General features: G+C 37.6%; 1 long non-coding RNA gene across 2 annotated transcripts; it reads left to right on the plus strand.

The window, feature by feature from the left end:
* Positions 1-1042: 1042 nt before the first annotated feature.
* Positions 1043-4212, plus strand: LOC148202008 (uncharacterized). Of its 2 annotated transcripts, none has more exons than XR_015785190.1 (4): positions 1043-1902; positions 2015-2139; positions 2511-2592; positions 3858-4212. It is a non-coding gene; the product is annotated as an uncharacterized LOC148202008 (long non-coding RNA). The 2 variants fall into 2 exon arrangements; XR_015785189.1 differs by having other exon boundaries at positions 1043-1874.
* The last annotated feature ends 21309 nt before the right edge of the window (positions 4213-25521 follow it).

Genomic DNA, 25521 nt, shown 5'->3' on the forward strand with positions numbered 1-25521 from the left:
TTATGCATATATGTAATCAATAGTTTTTTGTTTTTAATTTTTTTTCCATAGGTAATTCTTAGTTGATTCAAAAACTTGGTTTCATGAGTTGAAGTGCGTAGCATATGACAGATTCCCCTTTTGTACATAAGTTTGCATATTGGATCCTTGTTTATATGTTTTGATATTTTATTTTTTTGCATATGATATGATAATATTTTTATTTTCTAGCATTTTGTTCTTTTGAGCTTAATTCATATATCTACTGGTTTGCAGGGTGCCAATCCAGCAGAATGAATTATGAGCATGGAGGTAAATTTTATATTGATTTCCCTTGCCTTCTGTTTTCTGTGTTTTTTTCATCTTAATTTTGCTGCTCGCTCGGAAGTAGTTACCCTACATGTGGGAGTTCTTTTTTTTGCAGTATTCATGTGTTGAACTCTTTTGACTTTTGTTGGCCCCAGGTATGAAATTGATCATCATTTAGTAACAACATTTTTTAATTTCGCTTATTTTGTGCCTCGCTTTGTTCTTTGGTGTCCCTACAAAAGAGCTTTAATCGCATGTCAAAGGAACTCATCTGTCGAGAAATCGAATTAGAAGCCGCGAGGGAGGATGGAAAAGGTGTTAACTGTTAGTCTCTACAGTATGTTTTTTGTGCAATTGTTTTATTGCAAAGTTTTGATGATTTTGTTGATGTTACTTATGTTATTACAGGGTCAAAGCAAATGCGGATTCGAACCAGTTCTCTGGATGTCTAGCAGTTTCGATTTACTCAAGTAGAAACTCGAGTTTTACAACTCCCAAGGTACATCAATGTGTATCTATGCTACTACTCTGTCATTTTTATCATGCACTCTCATCATTTTTGTCATTTATTTTTTCTGTTTTAGATAAGCTATATACAGAGTTGTAGTTTTATCAATTGTTTGTCCTTCTAATATTTTGTTCAATGTAAAGTTGTGTTCAGTTGGAGATTAAATTTTTATTATGTTTTGTGAGGCTAACTTGGCCTAAGTCTGTTGGCAAATTGAGAGAGTTTAGCCTAACTGACTTGCTAATTGTTTCGTGTGCAGATTGCTTAAACTGGAGTGCAATCAAGATAACAAAAGAGGAAATTTATATTGCATTTACTTCAACTTTTAAAATTTTTTTACTACTACGACATTCACTTCCAATTTCTTAAATTTGTTTGTTGATTTATGTGCAGATGTCAGTTTGTCGAGTTTGATTTGGGTATATTCTTGATTGCCATTTAGTTCCATCTCATTTAGAGTCTAATTGGAGTCAAGAATTTCTGAGTAGACAGCAGCAACAACACCTCAGTGTGGAGCTTGGAGCAGGCTAGAAACTACCATCCAAACAGGGAAGTTGTCTAACTTACCCTTGTTTTGAATTGTTGCTTCGGTTTTAGCTTTTAAGTGATAGTTTTGAATGGATACCCTACTGATTGAAGTTTAAATATCTGTGCAGCTTTGGATTGATGAGAATAGGAAGGTTAGCGCACAAGATTGCAAATTGAGTGCACCTAGGATTCATTTTCCACGTCAAGTGTGCAAGACCGGGAAAGGGAGAATTCTTTATCTTGTGCATTGTATCTTGCAATCTGTTTAGCCAAGAGAATATTAAGCTGTGTGATATATGTGTGCAGGATTGAAAATCAGACCAAAAGAATTGAATTAAAGGAGCACAAAGTTGTCCAGAAACAACAAGAGTGGAGCACGTGATTTTTGTTTACCTTTATTTTGTCGACAAAGTTTACCTTTATTTTGTTTCAACATATTAATTCTAACTCCTTTGGCAGCCTTCTTGGGTAATTGATGAAGAATTTGGCATGGGTTATCGCGGGAAGAAATCTACATCAATTGTGACTAAATCTTCAGTTGAACAATACAGTTAGTATATTAATCTTTTTTTCCTTAGGTAATACTTAGTTGATTCAAAAACTTGGTTTCATGAGTTGATATATTGAATATCTACTCTATTCAGAGAGTTTCAATTCTTTAATTATATCTCTATGCTTATATTGTGCCAGTTATGGGTATCCCCGGCTCCTGAACTACTTTCACCCAATGGTCTTTATCATGTTGACAAAAAAATCGCCAGCCTGCAATGCTCTTGGACTCGGACTTTATTGTGTACCTTTATTGGATACCTTGGGTATGTCACCTCTTCGTTATCTTGTTTCTATACCATGTTCATGCTTATACTCAAATGCAATTAAAATTTACTTTTGTCATCTATTATTGTACAAAGAGTTGCTGCTATCAAGGAACTGTTATCTCAAAAGCTTTGATGTTGTGAGAAAAGGTTCAGCATTTGTGGCCATGTAACATTTTTTTCTATTTAATCCTTAATCATATCCTTGACCCTAATCATAATCCTTACCCTAACCCTGATCATAACTCTTACCCTAATTTTAGCTCTAAATATAAGCATACAACTTGAGACTTGCTGGTAAAACTTTAATAGAAGGTTCAATTAGTTAAGATTATGTTTTTCTTAAACTTCATTCTTTTTCTTGGTTGCAGGGGTTGAATGATAGTTCATCTAAAACATCCTTGATAGAAGAAAGAAACGCGCATGCCCTAGCCATAATCCCTACCGAAATTGGTGAGCTTTAATTTACGAGCTTTCAGAATTCTACAATTCATCAAAGCTTTAATTTACCAGCTTTAATTTAACATTCTGAAATGGAAACTAAAACCCAGATTGTGCTTAACGAATCCAAAATGTCTTTTTGAAAAAAAAATGAGATTCATTTAACCAAACCAATGTAATGATTGCTGCTGGATTTTGTCTCGGACTGTTTTTGCTGCATAATTGTTCATTGTGCCACGTTCAAATCAAAATCAAAACCACATTTCTGTTCTTTATTTCCAATCCTACACTGTATAAGCATTTAGAATTCTCACTTTGGGCATAATAGTTGATGCCAAATTGGCCATTTTTGGTTATGTATTTTCTTTGTTTGCATTGTCATTCCAGTTTTCATTTAGTTTCTTATCAGGCAAATTTTTATTTTATACCGTTATTCAATTGCTCATCTAGCCTTATTTGCTTAGAAATGGCCCTGTTTCAATTGTTTAAGTCATTTCAATTGCATTAGCAACTTCGAAACTCCAGTTCTGTTTTCAAACCAGAAAAATTGCATAAAAACATCTCTCTTGTAGTCTGTCACATAGGAATCTAAATTCTGTATTCGTTTTCGTGTTTTCATGCATTGTCTTTAATACCCACTTAGAGTTCGTGCATACTTTGCATCTTTTTTACCAATTCAATACTATTAAATTCATTCCATTTTTGCATATAGTCTGATTGCATCAGATTTGACTAAATTAATTGCATTGTTTGGTACTTGTTCAATTTGATCATTGCATATGCAGTTTATCTCCATTCATAGTATTCTTTTGTTTTTCTGCGTGAGACAGCATTGTGGATACAATTTAGGTTGAATCTTTCATATCTGCATCAGGTTTTGTAAAATTGTAAAAATTCAGGTTTCAGCGATAGGATTTTACCCATGCATACATTCATTGTTTTATCTTGTATTATTCATTCATAAATATCATTTTCAAATTGTTCCCATCACTGTATGTATATTTTCTTCATTAGCATTTATATAGTTTCTTTTTATATTGTTTCCTTTTTTTTCCCATTGCATTTTCTTAGCAAGACTAAGTATATAATCTAGACCTAAGACGCACCAATTCTTTGAATTTGATATCCAGAGTTTCTCTATAATGCATTAGAGTGGTTATTGGTTTTGTTAAACTTAACACGACTAAAAGGAAGGTTTTCCTTGGTACCCGAAAGTGTGGTATAAACCTTGAAAAGTGAGTAAGATATCCTTATTGTAAACTTTTTGGTTGTACTAGTAATATTACATTGAAGTCGGGAGGGGAGTTTGGTGGGAGCCAAACATCCGTCAATGAGAATCGGAGGGGCAGGAGAGAAGAAGCTGACGGAGGGAGAGAAGTCGAACACAATGGCGGGCAACACAGTTGGAGGAAGAGAGTGGATTTACCCATCTTTGAGGTTATAAGGAGTGAACAAAGGAGGAGAAGGTGTCTCTAGCATACATTACTACGGAGGAAAGCACCGGTTATTGGTTCTTAATTTTTATAATAGTTATATAAAAATCATATTCAAGATGAATCATAATTAATTAATCGACATTGTAAAATTTTACATTTAATTGTCTTTTTTCGGTAATTTTTATTATATAATGCAGCCACTGCTTACATATATTTTTTTCTTTAATAATTACTTGTTTGTTGATATAAAATTTAGTTTATTCATCACCTGCTCTTTAACATGAGAAGTGTAAAAGAGAAAATGTGAAAATAAGTATTATTTGGCTACAAATAAACTACTTAAGATTCATCATTAAATATGAATATGTATATCTTTCCTTCCGAAAATTCATCATGTACGAACATAATAAAAGAAAAGGATAAATTAGTGTATATAAAATAAAATAATAAACTTTTATGTCCATAATTAATCTATGATACAAGCGTTAAATTTTCAATAAAATTTGTTTATAAATTTTTATTGTGTTACATAAAATATGTAAATGTTGTTTAACTAACAAAAAAAATTAATTAAAGTAGACTAAAAGTACATACGTTTTTTTTTTTTAATTTCACTTAATTATAATTTTTATATAATTAACAAATAATAAGTCTTATCATAATTTATTCAGAAACTATTTATTAACTAACATTGTGAAAGTTTTTATTAAATTTAAATTCTTAGTTTCTTAAATCATTTTGCGTAGATAAAAATTATGAGGCTTTGAAAGTATATGTCTAAAACTGAATACAACATCATATGATTTTTGCTTATAGATGATATTTTATACACAAATTCTTTGTATGGCATGTTTTACAAATATTTCATACTTTTGAATCAATAATAGCTCTCACTTTTATTAGTAAATAATTTAATATAAAAATTTCAATAAAAAATTAGTGGGTAAGTAAAAAATATTTGAATAATTTCAATATGGATAATTTTTATCTTCCTGTAAACTCTTTTATACATAAATTTCTATGTACAAACAACTTCCACTTTAATTATACACTAGTAAGTAAAATATTGAGTTCGAGAACAATGTTTTAGTTGAAAATCTTCCTAAATGTTTCAGTTAAAAAAAAAACTAAAAACGTGTTTAAAGTCTTACTCATCACTTTATTTATAAAAACGGAAGCCAGTAATTATAAAATAAATTATACTAATAATACAACAATTGTTTCGCAAATTTTGTCGAATATATCTTATTTCTGAACTGATTCATATCTTATTATAAAATCAATTCTTAAGCCGCAAGTTTTATCGACCAGTTTTAAAAAAAAAATTAAAATCTATATAAATTTAAGTAAATAATTAGATCTATACAATACATATATATTAAATATTTATTTTCCAATATAATAAAGAAAATACAATCTTAACAAACAAATTTTAATTTCATGGATATTTTATTTAAATTTCGTCATTACTTAAGTAATTAAATACATGTTTAATTTTTAATAATTGTCTGTTCAATATATATTTATTAAATAGAAAATTAACATTAATATTTGGTTAAATGTGAGACCCTAAATAATTAGCAATGATAATATCTGTCACATCAAGTTAAAGCACCCACGTTCACGGTTCAGAAATATTAAAAACGCACCTTGCACTGCATGCACGAGTGCCACGTGTCACGAGAGAAGCTTCCAAAGTCAGAGTGGGTGTGCAGGTGTCGACAGAGGAGACGTTCGTCCAAACGAACGTGGATTTAACAAAACTGAGTTTTTGAAAATCTTTCTCTCACCTGCACGCACTCATCTTCTTCCTCAGAACCCAACCCTTCATTTTCTCCACCTTCTCTCTAGAACCAGTCCACCTTCTCTCTACTGTAATTCTCACACTTCTTCTCCGATCACATTTCAGAACCGTGAGGACGTTCCCTGAGACGTGAGCGTGATTCTGGACCGAACAGAATTAGAATCTGAGCTGGTAAGTTCTCATATCTGATCGTTCGACCATTAGGGTTCATGCGAAACCAGGTTTTGGGTTCATGCATGGGTTATATATGAGATAATTGATTTTTGGTGTTTAGATTTAGTGGAAGTCGTTAAGTGAACCTTGGAGTAGAACGCTGTAAGAGAACAAACCAATCTTTTGCATTAGGACAAGCTGTTTACGAATCCGGGTAAGGGAAGCTTATGTATTTAATTCATATTTTGTTGTATGATTGAAGATAACGCAAGCCTGTTGATGAACGAATGAATGTATGTGTATAGTATGAGTGTAAATGTATGATTGATGAGGAATTGAATGAATAGAGTATATGTTGGCTGTGATGTATAATCATGTTTGATATGTATGATTATGAATGATTAATATAATTTGTATAAAGTCTGGAAATTGATATTCATATGAAACTATAAAGTATGAATTGTATGAGAAATATAGAATTAAAATAGATGAACAATCTGAATTATAAATTACTCCCTATGATAAATTACGCTCGTTATCGTACGGTCTTATACCGTTCGGTTTCCCTAAAAAAGACTTAGAGTAGAATTCTTTCATTTGGGAAGAATTCGGTTTGAGAACGAGCGTCCTCATTTGAATTACTATGTTTGAGCGTTCGGCTCAGCATAGAGAGGTCGTACACCTTAAATTAAAATATACTGAAATACGTGATGTTCGGTCTTATACCGAACGTTCGTTCTAAATAGCGCTCGGTCTTACACTGAGCGTTTGTCCTCGTTAGTACTCGGTGTTATACCAAGTGTTTGTTCTAGTTGATTATCTGTCTTATAACTAGCGTTCTTACTAAGAAGTGTTCGGTCTTATACCGAACGCTCGTCCTTACTATGGATTTTTATAAATGAGCGTAAATAGCGTTCGTCCAAATTATTAGTAACAGTATATTGTAACGTTCAGTCATTGATTGACATTCGATTTCTTTAAACTAATAATTTTCAGTGTATTCAATTTCTCGTCTTGTTGTATATTCATCCGATTGGATTCGGCTTAACATCTTGGTACTTAGAATGTTTTGAATAATTATTGTATCACTCTAGAGTCATTACATTCAAATGATTCGAGTAGCTGTGTCGTTCGTCAAATACTTGTGTGTCGTTTTATTTTAGTTGGTGACGAGTCCTTCTAAGACTCGCTTTTCACGTTCGTCCTCGTCCTTCAGAGGGTTGAACGCTCGTCTTTTTATGGAAGTGGAATAAAGAATGAAAATGTTATTAAGAGAAAGTGTTAAGATGTGCGAACAGTGTAAGAACTAAAATTATGAAATTGGATTTTGGACGAGCGTTCCAGGGAGGAACGTCTCATATATGTGGAATAATTGGATTGGTAAAGTATGACTATGGCTATTGCTAATGCTGGCTTGGTCCATCCTGATATTCCGTGAGTGCTCGTTCTCAAGTAGAGAGGAGTAGTTCATGTGTGGGAATGGCAGGAGGTCTTTAGTCCATAAGTTAACATGGGCGACGTAAGAACGGACTAATCTCGAGTGGCAGCTGTTGAGTGTATCAGTTACTACACCACTCGGGTGCAAGGACGCCTGTAGCTACACAGATTCATACAGTCCGGACGGTCTGTCTAATATATATATATATATATATATATATATATATATATATATATATATATATATATATATATATATATGTATATTTCTATGTTAAGTTACATGATGTTGTGTGTGAATTGAAATGTTAAATGTATGTGTTGATTGTATGAATTAAATTATATAAGCTTACCCTTTCGTTTTCCTTTGTGTTGTACCTCTGTCTATGTACGTTCGTCATGTCTTGCAATGATCATCCGTGTGGATGTGAGCAGAAGGCGAGGCCACTTTGGAGGAAGTAATTGAGGAAGAAAACTTGGTTGAAGTTAAAGTGAAAGCGGAGCAGTAGGACGTCCGTCTTTCTTTTGGTTTATGTGATCACGTGTGGATTGGACGTTCGGTTATTTATTTTTGTAAAACCGTTCGTCCTAAAGCTGTGTTATTTCCGTTTCATGTATATTGATTCTGTACTTAAGCCGTTTCGGCTTTTGCTTCTCGTTTTAGTAATGAAAAGACTGCATTATTTTACTGTTAATTGTAATTAATTCTAATTTATGGTAATTACTGTATTTTGGGATGTTACATTAAAATTGTTTACTCTTTTCTTATTATTTTTGTAAATCTAAAATCATTCATACTAATTTTCTCAAAATTAATTATATATTAATTTTTTATTTTTTATATAATAAAAATATTATAAAATAAATATCTAATCAATTATATTAATTTTAAAACTTACTATTTATCCAACAAAATTTAAAATGTGAACGAACCCATATCATTAAATATTAAACAGAAAAATTTATATATGTTACAAAAAACATCTACAATATAACATTGTGAAAATTATAAGCATTTTTTTAAGATAAATGTGAAAATCATAATAATTGTGAAAGAATTTGATGACATGTGAACATGAAACAGGTCACAATGATGTGGTGTCAGTATATTCCCAGATCCCATACTTGAGTTGTACACAACAAAATATTGGGATTTCTTGGAGTCAAATTTGGGATTGAAGGCTCTTCATTATGTCACTTCCAAAATCATAATCCAACACTCTTCAATTGATTCTACTATTGGTGTCATAGGCACAGGTAAACGCTTCTTTAATTACCTTTTCTCCTAACCTAATAATTATGCTTTGTCATTTTCAAATATCACATTCTAATTCAATTTCTATTTTATCTTAATTGATTTTTCATTTCTAAATATAGGACTTAGGCTTATTGGATTTTTAAGTTATTTATTATTATTTAGGAAATTATGTATTTAAGTATAAGTATAAATTTCATATTAATACATTAATTATCAGATAAAACAAAATATTTAAACTTAATCTTTTAAGCTTTTAAGATTATATCTAATAGTTTTACATGAATTGAACTTTAAGATCATTAAAACATTTTTTTTCTCTTTTTATCTTTTGAAGTATTTTTTAAAAATAAAATTGTGATATAAGATTCAAATCAGATAATGTGATTTGTAACATCCCAAAATACAGTAATTACCATAAGTCAGAATTAATTACAATTAACAGTAAATCAATGCAGTCTTTATATTAATAAAACGAAGTTCCGAAGCCGAACGGCTTATATACAGAAAATACCATTACACGAAGAGGAAACAAGGAAAGTCTAGAACGAACGGTTTTACAAAATATTTAACCGAACGTCAAAAAGAAATCTAACATTTAAAATCCTAACATAACGAGCGTTCTAAGGCTCGGCTTTTACTTCCACCTCGACCAGATTCTCCTCTTCAATAACATCTTCCAGAGTGGCCTCGCCTTCTGCTCACATCCACACGGATGCTCATTGCAAGACAGGACGAACGTACAGAGACAGATGGACAACACAAGGAAAAACGAAAGGGTAAGCTTATATAATTTAATTCATACAATTAACACATACATATCACATTTCAATTCACACACAACATCATGTAATCTAACATAGAAATATACACACACATATATATATTAGACAGACCGTCCGGACTGTATGAATCTGTGTAGCTACAGGCGTCCTTGCACCCGAGTGGTGTAGTAACTGATACACTCAACAGCTGCCACTCGAGGTTAGTCCGTTCTTACGTCGTCCACGTTAACTTATGGACTAAGGACCTCCTGCCATTCCCACACATGAACTACTCCTCTCTACTTGAGAACGATCACTCACGGAATATCAGGATGGACCAAGCCAGCATTAGCAATAGCCACAGTCATACTTTACCAATCCAATTATTCACATATATGAGACGTTCCTCCCTGGAACGCTCGTCCAAAATCCAATTTCATAATTTTAGTTCTTACACGGTTCGCACATCTTAACACTTCCTCTTAATAATAATTTCATTCTTTGTTCCACTTCCATGAAAAGACGAGCGTTCAACCCTCTGAAGGACGAGGACGAACGTGAAAAACTAACCCGAGAAGGACTCGTTACCAAACAAAAACGACACATAAGTATTTGACGAACGACACAGCTACTCGAATCATATGAATGTAATGACTCTAGAGTGATACAACAATTTTTCAAAATATTCTAAGTACCCAAATGTTAAGCCGAATCCAATTGGATGGATATACAACAAGACGAGAAATTGAATACACTGAGAATCATTAGTTTAAAGGAATCAAATGTCAGTCAATGACCGAACACTTCAATAAACATTTACTAATTATTTGGACGAACGCTATTTACGTCCGTTAAGGAATCAAACGGTAAGGATGAGCGTTCGGTCTAAGACTGAACACTACATTAAAGCTAACGATAGGTAGATGGCCGAGCACCAATCATGACGAACGCTTGGTATAAGACCGAGCGCTACTTAGAACGAACGCTTGGTATAAGACCAAACGTTACCCATTTTAATATTATTTAATTTAAGGTAGGCGACATCTTTATGCTGAGCCGAACGCTCAAACATAGTAATTTAAATGGAGACGCTCGTTCTAGATGCAGAATTCTTTCCGAATGAAAGAATTCCATTCTAAGTCAATTTCAGGGAAACCGAACGGTATAAGACCGTACAATGACGAGCGTATCTTATCATAGAGAAAATCATTATATCCAGATTTATTTCAACTATATCAGCTCATATTTCTCATACGATTCATAATCTTATACTTTCATATCCATTATTAATTCACATACTTTATAGAATTCGTCATATTAATACGCAAACCATACTATAATCATACAGCTCTCATTATAGAATTCATCATATTTTGCGATCATTCACAACCAATCAATCAGCATACAGTTCATGCGTCCAGTTCATCTCATATTTTCATATAACATACAAGTATAAATTAAATTAATAAGCTTCCCTTACCCGGATAGCAGTGTACGCCCTAAGAGTATGACTTTAACTCGTTCAACTATGGCTCTTCTACACTCAACGATCACTTAAGTTTCTTCAACTAAATCTAACCAAAGAAGTGTAGAAAAATATCAACTTATATCCTTGCATGCAACTGAATCTGGGTTCGCAGGAATTCCAGAAACGAGCGTATGGGTTGGAAAACTCACCGTTTACAGAATCTGAAGTTGTTCGGACCAAAAGGAAGTTCACGGCGCAGGGAACGTTCCTACGGTTCTGAAGGTTAAACGGAGAAGAAATGGATGAGTAACAGTAGAGAGAAGTTGGAGGTTTTTAGAGAGAAGCTGGAGAAAAATGAAAGGTTAGGTTCTGAGGAAGAAGATGAGTGATGCAGGTGAGTGGGAGGGTTTTTCGAAAAATCATTTTGTTCAATCCAAGTTAGTTAGGATGAACGTCTCCCAAGCCGACACCTGCCCACTCACTCTGACTTCAGAATCTTCCAACGTGACAAGCGGCGCTCGTGCATGCAGCGTTTAGTGCGTTTTTAATGAATCCTAGTGTGTGGCGCGGTGCCTTAATGAAAGCAGCCAGGTGACTCAGCAGTGAAATTGATTGTGATTTGACATGTATTTCAGAGTTAATTATTTAGGGTCTCACATGATTGATTCTAACAATATCTTTTAATTTTTTTATTAAATATAACCGTTCATTCCTCTTAGCAAAGAAAAATGATAATTTTTTTAAATGAAAATTGGATTGAATTTCATTATTAATGTTCATTGTGAAAACTAGTGATACAAATTTATGAATTGTGATGGTCTATAAAATTTAAAAAGTATAGAAAAAAATAATTTAAGATAATGCATAATCCACTTTAAAATTGTCATTTATAATAAATTTATTATAATAATGAAAAGGGTCTTTAATAGTAGAATATACTATTAAGTATTTTATTTTTCTCATTATGCAATCTTTTGATAAATAAATTAAACTATATAAATGTGGATTTAGTCTAATTAAATTAATCTATTTGAAACATCATCAATATGATTCAATCCATTTTAGTTAAAACTAATTGATGGCAAATGTGAGAACCTGATAAACTAATGCACACTAATCCATTCTCTGATCACATTTTTACTGCACATTGCCACGTCAAAATCCACTCACTTTCTCTCAGCATGCACTGAATGCCATATGTCATCTTGGAAGCTTCTAAAAGCTGTAGTGGAAACCAGGTGGCAGTGTGTAACTGCTCAACCGTTTGACGAGGAAGAGAAAAACAATTTCTCTGAAAACACTTCTCTTCCTTCCATGCAATCATCATCTTCCTCTCGAATTCTGATCTTCCATCTTCTCTGCATTTTCTCTGCACTCTTTCATCTCCTCTTCGAAATAACTCACCATCATCTCTTCCAATATCATTTCAGACACCGTAGAAACCTTCCCTGCACTGTGAGCATTGTTTTGAACCGAACAAAAACCAAAAATCTGGACTGGTAAGTTCTCGTCCCTGCACTTATCTGTTTTAGGTCATGCGAACCAAATCCTGGTTGCATGCATGGGTTATAGGTTTGAATCTTATGTCATTTTTGGTATCTTAGATTTAGTGAAAATCGTGGAGTGATTCATTGGGTAGAAAGCTGCTATTGACCGAGAGAAAATCTTAAGCAATTGGAAGTGCACTGCTAGATCAGGTAAGGGAAGCTTATAAGTTTAATTCATACTGCTTGATTTCTTTGTGATATGAGTTGCATGTATGTAAAGCCTGATGTTGGAGCTGTTTTGAATGGTTACTGATATCTGATATGATTTCTGATGTTGGTTTAATTTGTCATGAATAAATACTGTTTGTATGTATTATATATGTTGTTTTTGATTGTGATTAAATGTATGTTGATCGGATCATGTATAAATGGAGTATGGTGATTGTATAGTTGGAATGATTCAAATGTTGAAATCTGTATGATGATGATGTTAAGGTGAATTAAATCTGGAATGAAAGTTATAAAGTTATAAATGGTAAATCTGGACAATTTTTCTAAGTCTGAGAAATCTGAAATTTCATTCTTTCCCACTGATAAATGACGTTCGTCCCTGTACGGTCTTAAACCGTTCGGCAGTTCAGTAAAGTAACTTAGATTGGGATTCCTTCATTTGGAAGGAATTCTGCTCATGAACGAGCGTCCCAAATTGAATGTCTGAGCGTTCGTCTAGCTCAGCAATATTTAAATATTTAAAACTTTATGAATAAGTAACGCTCGGTCTTATACCGAAGCGTTCGTCCTAATTAGCGTTCGACCTTATGTTGAACGTTCGTCTTTGATAGCGCTCGTCCTTATGTCGAGCGTTCGTTTTTCATAATCGTTCGGCCTTATGTCGAGCGTTCGTTATTCGTAGCGTTCGGCCTTATGTCGAGCGTCCGTTCTCAATAAGCGCTCGGTCTTATCACGAGCGTCCGTTCTGAATCTCGCTAGGTCTTTTACCTCGCGTTCGTACTAAGTGAATATTCAATTGATAAAATAGCATTCGTTCAAAGTATTTAAATGTTCATTTTCTTTGCGTTCGTTCCATTCCTGGAATTGGATTCATATGTAAATCTCTTGAAAAATAATTCTAAGTGTTCTTGATCCTCCTTTGTACATTAAATCTGGTTCAATTTCCTATCATGATTATTTTCTAAGTACCAGTACACTTCAAGTCGAGTCAGTTCATCTAACTAGCCAAATAGAAAATTACGTTTGTTGTATATTTCCCTGAGTATCCAGTAACCTTATTTGGACGTTCGTCATACTTCTTCAGTGAATTGAGCGTTCGTCATTTTTGACTCCTGAACCTAATGATGTAAAAGATGATGGAATATGATAAGTTAAAGTGTGAACACTATGAGAACTGAAATTATGATGTTGGATTTTGGACGAGCGTTCCAGGGAGGAACGTCTCATATATATATATATATATATATTGAAAGATTGAATTGGTAAAGTATGACTATGGTTAGCTAATGCTGGCTTGGTCCATCCTGATATTCCGTGATACTCATCTTCACGTAGAAGGGAGTAGTCATGTGTGGGAATGGCAGGAGGTCTTTCGTATCCCTCACTTAGCAGGGGCGAAGGATTAACCTCGAGTGGCAGCTGTTGAGGGTATCCCAGTTACTACATCACTCGGGTGCAAGGACGCCTGTAGCTACACGGTTCATACAGTCCGGACGGTCTGTCTTATATATCTTTCTGTGTTAATTTACATGAACAATTTACTTGATGTGTGTGTGAATCGAATTACGAACTGTATGTGTATTGTATTAATTAAACAGTATAAGCTTACCCTTGCATTTCATTTGTGTTGTCTACTGTCCATGTATCTCCGTCTTGTCAAAATGCAATGATCATCCGTTGTGGATGTGAGCAGATGGTGATGCATCCCTTGAAGTCATGCTGGAAGAAGAAAATTTGGAGGATGCAAATCTGGTGGAAGTCGAAGTTAAAGCCGAGCCTTAGAGTGCTTGTTAGTTTAGTACTGTATAGATATTAGATCGTTTTGGAACGTTCGGTTATCATTTTTGTAAAAACCGTTCGTTAGTAGTGCTCGTTATTTCTGAGCTGAAATTTGTAACTCTGAAATCCTAAGTTGTTCTGTTTTAAATTCTCTGCACTTGAATACGCACGTTATTTGTACACCAGCCGTTAGGCTTTGAAACTTGGTTTCCTGTTAATATTAAGACTGTTTACTGTTCACTGTTAATTGTAATTAATTCTGAATTATGGTATTACTATATTTTGGGATGCTACATTAGTGGTATCAGAGCAGTTTTGTTCTATTAAAGGACACTGTAGGGTTATGAGTGCACTGTGTTTTTGCTGTGTGCTTATTGCATGTTTAATGAGTTATTATTGTTTAACTCTTGACATAACTAATGCTCGTTTGTTTTTCTCTGCATCCAGAGAACAAATGGCACCTAGACTTCCTCCTCCTCCTCAACCGAATGAGTCCGAAACGTCCAGCAACACTAGATTGTTGGAAACCGTGGTGGAAAGACTGCATCAACAGAATACCACGTTACTGGAGCAGAATGCTACCTTGATGCAGCAAAACCAAGCTGCTATGCAAGGTTTGGAGGCCTCGCGTGTCAATTCTGAAAACACGCAAAGGCAGTTGATGGAGATACTGGCTGCAACTAGAGGTGCGCCTGGAGCATCTTCTTCTAACGCTGCCCCACCTGCAGCGGAATGGAGTTTGGAGAGTTTCCTCCAACATCATCCGGCTAAATTCAGTGGGAAATGCCTTCCTGATGAGGCGGACCAGTGGCTAAGGGATATGGAGAGGATCTTCAATGCTAAGAGGTGTCCGGATGAGAACCGTTTAGCGTACACTGAGTACTTGTTGACGGGAGAAGCAAGCCACTGGTGGGCGAGTGCTAGAGCCATTTTAACGGACACTCACCAGCAGATTACTTGGGAAGTGTTCAGAAACAAATTCTATGAAGAGTACTTCCCCGACAGTGTCCGTTTTGCAAAGGAGGTTGAATTTTTACATCTGGTTCAGGGGGGAATGTCAGTTTCTGAATATACGAACAAGTTCAAACACTTGATTCGCTTCAATACAATGGCCGCTAGTGAGGAGTGGCAGTGCAGAAAATTTGAGAACGGTCTACGCAGTGATCTAAAGGTTGTGATTTCCAGTTTGTGTATCAGAACGTTCCCTGCTATGGTTGAGAGGGCCAAGGTGTTGGAGAAGAACTTGGCAGAGGCGGAACGACACAAGAAGCAACAACAAGTTAGTAGGGGACCAATTGTGTCCAGGGGAGGTTCTGTTCAAAGGAGACTACCTTACTCTCGTCCGAATCAATCAGCCAATATGAGTGGTTCTCAAGCATTGATTCCTGTCGGACAAACTGGACAAGGAAATGTAACTTGCTTTCAATGTGGGGGGCCTCATTATCGTTCGTCCTGCCCTCAATTAGTGGGAGGAAAATACTGCAACCGTTGTGGACGAAGTGGACACATGGGGAACGAGTGTAACATGAGTGGAAGAGCAGTGATGAGACCACCAAACGCTGGAAGAAATCAGCCCAGGGGGGGACGAGCACAAGCAGTAGGCCGTGTGTACGCTATCACTGGAGCGGAGGCAGCAAGCGCAGGTAATCTTATAACTGGTGAATGCTTGCTGTTTGGAATGCCTTGTCATGTACTGTTTGATTCTGGGGCGACGCACTCCTTCATCTCGAAGGCGTGTGTTGAAAAGCTGGGAATAGTGGAGAGGGATATGCAGTTTGACTTGGTGGTATCAACACCAGCGGCTGGAGAGATTAGGACATCTACCGTATGCATTAGATGTCCTATTGTGGTTGAGGGGCATAGTTATAAGGTGAACTTAATCTGTTTACCTTTGAAGGACTTGGAAATAATTCTAGGAATGGATTGGTTGGCTACCAACCGTATTATTATAGATTGTGGGAAGAAGGAATTAGTTTTTCCCAGTGAAGAAGAGGAAGAACTGTCAATCACTGTTGGGCAGTTTAGGGAGGACATCATGGAGGGAGCAAGCTGTTTCCTTATCATGACGTATGAAGGCAGTGAGATGGAGCGTACATCCAATGTTGATAACAGTGGAGGACGAACAGTAGTGGATGAATTTCCAGATGTTTTTCCGGATGAAGTACCTGGTCTACCTCCCATCCGTGAGGTAGAATTCACAATTGATTTGGTAACCACTGCTGCACCCATCTCGGTTCAACCTTACAGAATGGCACCAGCTGAGTTGGTGGAGCTTAAGAAGCAAATTGAAGAGTTAATGGATAAGAAGTTCATCAGGCCAAGTGCTTCACCATGGGGAGCGCCTGTATTGTTGGTCAAGAAGAAGGATGGCAGCTCACGGCTATGCATTGATTATAGACAACTTAATAAGCTGACCATCAAGAACAAGTATCCCCTTCCAAGGATTGATGACCTGCTGGACCAGTTGCATGGTGCGTGTGTATTTTCTAAAATTGATTTACGTTCGGGCTATCATCAAATTAGAGTGAAAGAAGAAGACATTCAGAAGACTGCATTTCGGTCTCGTTATGGCCATTATGAGTATGTGGTGATGCCCTTTGGAGTGACAAACGCACCTGCAATCTTCATGGACTATATGAACAGAATCTTCAGGCCGTACCTTGATAAGTTTGTTGTGGTGTTTATTGATGACATCCTTATTTATTCCAAGAGCTTTGAAGAACATGAAGACCACTTGAGGATTGTCTTGAGCGTATTGAGGGAGAAAGAGCTGTATGCCAAGCGTTCAAAGTGTGAGTTCTGGATGAAGGAGATCCAATTTTTGGGGCACGTTGTTTCTGCTGGTGGTATTGCAGTGGATCCAGCCAAGGTGAAGGCAGTGCTAGATTGGGAGAGTCCACGTTCTGTCACGGAAGTTAGAAGCTTTGTGGGACTTGCGGGCTACTATAGACGGTTCATTGAGGGATTTTCTAAGATAGTAGCCCCTCTGACTTACCTTACCAGGAAGGACCAGCCGTTTGCTTGGACAGATAAATGTGAGGAGAGCTTCCAGGAATTGAAGAGGAAATTGACAAGCGCTCCTGTGTTGGTCATTCCAGATACAGCCAAACCTTTTGAAGTGTATTGTGATGCATCATATCAAGGTTTGGGCTGTGTACTGATGCAGGAAAAGAGGGCAGTGGCTTATGCTTCCAGACAGCTGAAAATTCATGAGAAGAATTACCCCACACACGACTTGGAGCTAGCAGCAGTCGTGTTTGCATTAAAAATCTGGAGACATTATCTGTATGGTGCAACGTTTCAAGTGTTTAGTGATCACAAGAGTCTCAAGTACCTCTTTGATCAAAAGGAATTAAATATGAGGCAAAGGAGGTGGCTTGAATTCTTGAAGGATTATGAATTCGAACTGTTGTATCATCCTGGAAAAGCTAATGTGGTGGCTGATGCCTTGAGTAGGAAGGCCGTAAGAGTTTCTGCAATGATGGTGAAGGAACTGAACTTGGTGGAGAGTTTTAGAGATCTAAGATTACAATTTGATTTAGGAGCGAACGTTATAAAGTGCTGTAATCTTAGAATTTCCAGTGATGTGTTTGACAGAATTTGGATGAAGCAACGTGAGGATGAAGAATTGGTGAAAATTTTTAGCGTGCTTGGTACAGATCAGGCCAAGGAGTTTAATGCTGGGACGGATGGTATGCTACGATACCGTGGTAGGACGTGCATTCCCAATGACGGCGAACTGAAACGGATCATCCTGGAGGAAGCACATCACAGCCGTCTTAGCATGCATCCTGGCATGACTAAGATGTATCAGGACCTTCGTTTGTCATTCTGGTGGCCTGGTATGAAGAGTGACATTGCACGTTTTGTGTCATCCTGTTTAACCTGTCAAAGAGCCAAGGCTGAACATCAAAGACCAGGAGGATTGCTGCAGCCGTTGGAGATTCCAGAATGGAAGTGGGATAGCATCTCCATGGATTTCGTGACTCATCTGCCACGTACAGTCCGAAACCATGATTCAATTTGGGTAATTGTGGATAGATTGACTAAGAGCGCCCATTTCCTGGCTGTTAATTTAAAGATGTCCATGACAAACTTGGCCAAATTGTACATTAGAGAGATTGTTAGACTGCATGGAGTTCCTTCGAGTATTATATCAGATCGGGACACGAGATTCACATCTCGTTTTTGGCAGTCACTGCAAGGAGAATTGGGAAGCAAACTGCAAATGAGTTCTGCTTATCACCCTCAGACGGATGGCCAATCTGAGCGAACCATCCAGACTCTTGAAGACTTGTTGAGGACTTGCGTTATAGATCATATGGGAGTGTGGGATGAAGTTCTGCCGCTTGTTGAATTCACATACAATAACAGCTTTCAAGCAAGCATAGGAATGGCACCGTTTGAAGCTCTTTATGGAAGGAAGTGTAGAACTCCTTTGTGTTGGTTCCAAGAAGGCGAGAATGTGTTAACCGGACCTGACTTGATCCAGCAAACAACCGAGAAGGTGAAACTGATCCAGGAACGTTTGAAAACGTCTCAAAGCAGACAGAAATCTTATGCTGATAAGAGAAGAAGACCCTTAGAGTTCTCTGCTGGTGATCACGTTTTTCTGAGATTGAATCCAATCACTGGAGTGGGAAGAGTTCTTCGTCCAAAGAAGCTGTCACCAAAGTACGTAGGACCCTATCAGATTCTGAAGAAGATTGGATCAGTGGCTTATGAACTGGCTTTACCTCCTCAACTGTCCAACCTTCATCCAGTCTTTCACGTTTCACAACTCCGGAAGTATATAGCTGATCCATCACATGTACTGGAGTTAGAAGACATCCAAATTCGCTCAGACCGGACACTGGAGATGCAACCTGTTTGTGTGGAAGACAGCCGCACCAGACTCTACAAAGGCAAAGATGTTCATCTCGTGAAAGTGGTGTGGAATGCCAAGACGGGTGACTCAACATGGGAGGTGGAAGAGGCTGTGAAGAAATTGTATCCTCACCTATTCCCTGGTAAGCTTTAGAATTTTCGAGGACGAAAATTTTTGTAGTTAAGGGGAATGTGAGAACCTGATAAACTAATGCACACTAATCCATTCTCTGATCACATTTTTACTGCACATTGCCACGTCAAAATCCACTCACTTTCTCTCAGCATGCACTGAATGCCATATGTCATCTTGGAAGCTTCTAAAAGCTGTAGTGGAAACCAGGTGGCAGTGTGTAACTGCTCAACCGTTTGACGAGGAAGAGAAAAACAATTTCTCTGAAAACACTTCTCTTCCTTCCATGCAATCATCATCTTCCTCTCGAATTCTGATCTTCCATCTTCTCTGCATTTTCTCTGCACTCTTTCATCTCCTCTTCGAAATAACTCACCATCATCTCTTCCAATATCATTTCAGACACCGTAGAAACCTTCCCTGCACTGTGAGCATTGTTTTGAACCGAACAAAAACCAAAAATCTGGACTGGTAAGTTCTCGTCCCTGCACTTATCTGTTTTAGGTCATGCGAACCAAATCCTGGTTGCATGCATGGGTTATAGGTTTGAATCTTATGTCATTTTTGGTATCTTAGATTTAGTGAAAATCGTGGAGTGATTCATTGGGTAGAAAGCTGCTATTGACCGAGAGAAAATCTTAAGCAATTGGAAGTGCACTGCTAGATCAGGTAAGGGAAGCTTATAAGTTTAATTCATACTGCTTGATTTCTTTGTGATATGAGTTGCATGTATGTAAAGCCTGATGTTGGAGCTGTTTTGAATGGTTACTGATATCTGATATGATTTCTGATGTTGGTTTAATCTGTCATGAATAAATACTGTTTGTATGTATTATATATGTTGTTTTTGATTGTGATTAAATGTATGTTGATCGGATCATGTATAAATGGAGTATGGTGATTGTATAGTTGGAATGATTCAAATGTTGAAATCTGTATGATGATGATGTTTAAGGTGAATTAAATCTGGAATGAAAGTTATAAAGTTATAAATGGTAAATCTGGACAATTTTTCTAAGTCTGAGAAATCTGAAATTTCATTCTTTCCCACTGATAAATGACGTTCGTCCCTGTACGGTCTTAAACCGTTCGGCAGTTCAGTAAAGTAACTTAGATTGGGATTCCTTCATTTGGAAGGAATTCTGCTCATGAACGAGCGTCCCAAATTGAATGTCTGAGCGTTCGTCTAGCTCAGCAATATTTAAATATTTAAAACTTTATGAATAAGTAACGCTCGGTCTTATACCGAAGCGTTCGTCCTAATTAGCGTTCGACCTTATGTTGAACGTTCGTCTTTGATAGCGCTCGTCCTTATGTCGAGCGTTCGTTTTTCATAATCGTTCGGCCTTATGTCGAGCGTTCGTTATTCGTAGCGTTCGGCCTTATGTCGAGCGTCCGTTCTCAATAAGCGCTCGGTCTTATCACGAGCGTCCGTTCTGAATCTCGCTAGGTCTTTTACCTCGCGTTCGTACTAAGTGAATATTCAATTGATAAAATAGCATTCGTTCAAAGTATTTAAATGTTCATTTTCTTTGCGTTCGTTCCATTCCTGGAATTGGATTCATATGTAAATCTCTTGAAAAATAATTCTAAGTGTTCTTGATCCTCCTTTGTACATTAAATCTGGTTCAATTTCCTATCATGATTATTTTCTAAGTACCAGTACACTTCAAGTCGAGTCAGTTCATCTAACTGGCCAAATAGAAAATTACGTTTGTTGTATATTTCCCTGAGTATCCAGTAACCTTATTTGGACGTTCGTCATACTTCTTCAGTGAATTGAGCGTTCGTCATTTTTGACTCCTGAACCTAATGATGTAAAAGATGATGGAATATGATAAGTTAAAGTGTGAACACTATGAGAACTGAAATTATGATGTTGGATTTTGGACGAGCGTTCCAGGGAGGAACGTCTCATATATATATATATATATTGAAAGATTGAATTGGTAAAGTATGACTATGGTTAGCTAATGCTGGCTTGGTCCATCCTGATATTCCGTGATACTCATCTTCACGTAGAAGGGAGTAGTCATGTGTGGGAATGGCAGGAGGTCTTTCGTATCCCTCACTTAGCAGGGGCGAAGGATTAACCTCGAGTGGCAGCTGTTGAGGGTATCCCAGTTACTACATCACTCGGGTGCAAGGACGCCTGTAGCTACACGGTTCATACAGTCCGGACGGTCTGTCTTATATATCTTTCTGTGTTAATTTACATGAACAATTTACTTGATGTGTGTGTGAATCGAATTACGAACTGTATGTGTATTGTATTAATTAAACAGTATAAGCTTACCCTTGCATTTCATTTGTGTTGTCTACTGTCCATGTATCTCCGTCTTGTCAAAATGCAATGATCATCCGTTGTGGATGTGAGCAGATGGTGATGCATCCCTTGAAGTCATGCTGGAAGAAGAAAATTTGGAGGATGCAAATCTGGTGGAAGTCGAAGTTAAAGCCGAGCCTTAGAGTGCTTGTTAGTTTAGTACTGTATAGATATTAGATCGTTTTGGAACGTTCGGTTATCATTTTTGTAAAAACCGTTCGTTAGTAGTGCTCGTTATTTCTGAGCTGAAATTTGTAACTCTGAAATCCTAAGTTGTTCTGTTTTAAATTCTCTGCACTTGAATACGCACGTTATTTGTACACCAGCCGTTAGGCTTTGAAACTTGGTTTCCTGTTAATATTAAGACTGTTTACTGTTCACTGTTAATTGTAATTAATTCTGAATTATGGTATTACTATATTTTGGGATGCTACATTAGTGGTATCAGAGCAGTTTTGTTCTATTAAAGGACACTGTAGGGTTATGAGTGCACTGTGTTTTTGCTGTGTGCTTATTGCATGTTTAATGAGTTATTATTGTTTAACTCTTGACATAACTAATGCTCGTTTGTTTTTCTCTGCATCCAGAGAACAAATGGCACCTAGACTTCCTCCTCCTCCTCAACCGAATGAGTCCGAAACGTCCAGCAACACTAGATTGTTGGAAACCGTGGTGGAAAGACTGCATCAACAGAATACCACGTTACTGGAGCAGAATGCTACCTTGATGCAGCAAAACCAAGCTGCTATGCAAGGTTTGGAGGCCTCGCGTGTCAATTCTGAAAACACGCAAAGGCAGTTGATGGAGATACTGGCTGCAACTAGAGGTGCGCCTGGAGCATCTTCTTCTAACGCTGCCCCACCTGCAGCGGAATGGAGTTTGGAGAGTTTCCTCCAACATCATCCGGCTAAATTCAGTGGGAAATGCCTTCCTGATGAGGCGGACCAGTGGCTAAGGGATATGGAGAGGATCTTCAATGCTAAGAGGTGTCCGGATGAGAACCGTTTAGCGTACACTGAGTACTTGTTGACGGGAGAAGCAAGCCACTGGTGGGCGAGTGCTAGAGCCATTTTAACGGACACTCACCAGCAGATTACTTGGGAAGTGTTCAGAAACAAATTCTATGAAGAGTACTTCCCCGACAGTGTCCGTTTTGCAAAGGAGGTTGAATTTTTACATCTGGTTCAGGGGGGAATGTCAGTTTCTGAATATACGAACAAGTTCAAACACTTGATTCGCTTCAATACAATGGCCGCTAGTGAGGAGTGGCAGTGCAGAAAATTTGAGAACGGTCTACGCAGTGATCTAAAGGTTGTGATTTCCAGTTTGTGTATCAGAACGTTCCCTGCTATGGTTGAGAGGGCCAAGGTGTTGGAGAAGAACTTGGCAGAGGCGGAACGACACAAGAAGCAACAACAAGTTAGTAGGGGACCAATTGTGTCCAGGGGAGGTTCTGTTCAAAGGAGACTACCTTACTCTCGTCCGAATCAATCAGCCAATATGAGTGGTTCTCAAGCATTGATTCCTGTCGGACAAACTGGACAAGGAAATGTAACTTGCTTTCAATGTGGGGGGCCTCATTATCGTTCGTCCTGCCCTCAATTAGTGGGAGGAAAATACTGCAACCGTTGTGGACGAAGTGGACACATGGGGAACGAGTGTAACATGAGTGGAAGAGCAGTGATGAGACCACCAAACGCTGGAAGAAATCAGCCCAGGGGGGGACGAGCACAAGCAGTAGGCCGTGTGTACGCTATCACTGGAGCGGAGGCAGCAAGCGCAGGTAATCTTATAACTGGTGAATGCTTGCTGTTTGGAATGCCTTGTCATGTACTGTTTGATTCTGGGGCGACGCACTCCTTCATCTCGAAGGCGTGTGTTGAAAAGCTGGGAATAGTGGAGAGGGATATGCAGTTTGACTTGGTGGTATCAACACCAGCGGCTGGAGAGATTAGGACATCTACCGTATGCATTAGATGTCCTATTGTGGTTGAGGGGCATAGTTATAAGGTGAACTTAATCTGTTTACCTTTGAAGGACTTGGAAATAATTCTAGGAATGGATTGGTTGGCTACCAACCGTATTATTATAGATTGTGGGAAGAAGGAATTAGTTTTTCCCAGTGAAGAAGAGGAAGAACTGTCAATCACTGTTGGGCAGTTTAGGGAGGACATCATGGAGGGAGCAAGCTGTTTCCTTATCATGACGTATGAAGGCAGTGAGATGGAGCGTACATCCAATGTTGATAACAGTGGAGGACGAACAGTAGTGGATGAATTTCCAGATGTTTTTCCGGATGAAGTACCTGGTCTACCTCCCATCCGTGAGGTAGAATTCACAATTGATTTGGTAACCACTGCTGCACCCATCTCGGTTCAACCTTACAGAATGGCACCAGCTGAGTTGGTGGAGCTTAAGAAGCAAATTGAAGAGTTAATGGATAAGAAGTTCATCAGGCCAAGTGCTTCACCATGGGGAGCGCCTGTATTGTTGGTCAAGAAGAAGGATGGCAGCTCACGGCTATGCATTGATTATAGACAACTTAATAAGCTGACCATCAAGAACAAGTATCCCCTTCCAAGGATTGATGACCTGCTGGACCAGTTGCATGGTGCGTGTGTATTTTCTAAAATTGATTTACGTTCGGGCTATCATCAAATTAGAGTGAAAGAAGAAGACATTCAGAAGACTGCATTTCGGTCTCGTTATGGCCATTATGAGTATGTGGTGATGCCCTTTGGAGTGACAAACGCACCTGCAATCTTCATGGACTATATGAACAGAATCTTCAGGCCGTACCTTGATAAGTTTGTTGTGGTGTTTATTGATGACATCCTTATTTATTCCAAGAGCTTTGAAGAACATGAAGACCACTTGAGGATTGTCTTGAGCGTATTGAGGGAGAAAGAGCTGTATGCCAAGCGTTCAAAGTGTGAGTTCTGGATGAAGGAGATCCAATTTTTGGGGCACGTTGTTTCTGCTGGTGGTATTGCAGTGGATCCAGCCAAGGTGAAGGCAGTGCTAGATTGGGAGAGTCCACGTTCTGTCACGGAAGTTAGAAGCTTTGTGGGACTTGCGGGCTACTATAGACGGTTCATTGAGGGATTTTCTAAGATAGTAGCCCCTCTGACTTACCTTACCAGGAAGGACCAGCCGTTTGCTTGGACAGATAAATGTGAGGAGAGCTTCCAGGAATTGAAGAGGAAATTGACAAGCGCTCCTGTGTTGGTCATTCCAGATACAGCCAAACCTTTTGAAGTGTATTGTGATGCATCATATCAAGGTTTGGGCTGTGTACTGATGCAGGAAAAGAGGGCAGTGGCTTATGCTTCCAGACAGCTGAAAATTCATGAGAAGAATTACCCCACACACGACTTGGAGCTAGCAGCAGTCGTGTTTGCATTAAAAATCTGGAGACATTATCTGTATGGTGCAACGTTTCAAGTGTTTAGTGATCACAAGAGTCTCAAGTACCTCTTTGATCAAAAGGAATTAAATATGAGGCAAAGGAGGTGGCTTGAATTCTTGAAGGATTATGAATTCGAACTGTTGTATCATCCTGGAAAAGCTAATGTGGTGGCTGATGCCTTGAGTAGGAAGGCCGTAAGAGTTTCTGCAATGATGGTGAAGGAACTGAACTTGGTGGAGAGTTTTAGAGATCTAAGATTACAATTTGATTTAGGAGCGAACGTTATAAAGTGCTGTAATCTTAGAATTTCCAGTGATGTGTTTGACAGAATTTGGATGAAGCAACGTGAGGATGAAGAATTGGTGAAAATTTTTAGCGTGCTTGGTACAGATC

Source organism: Vigna umbellata, chromosome 3 (genome assembly GCF_029865625.1).
Source record: "Vigna umbellata cultivar VRB3 chromosome 3, Vumbellata_1.0, whole genome shotgun sequence".
Taxonomy (NCBI): Eukaryota; Viridiplantae; Streptophyta; class Magnoliopsida; order Fabales; family Fabaceae; genus Vigna; species Vigna umbellata.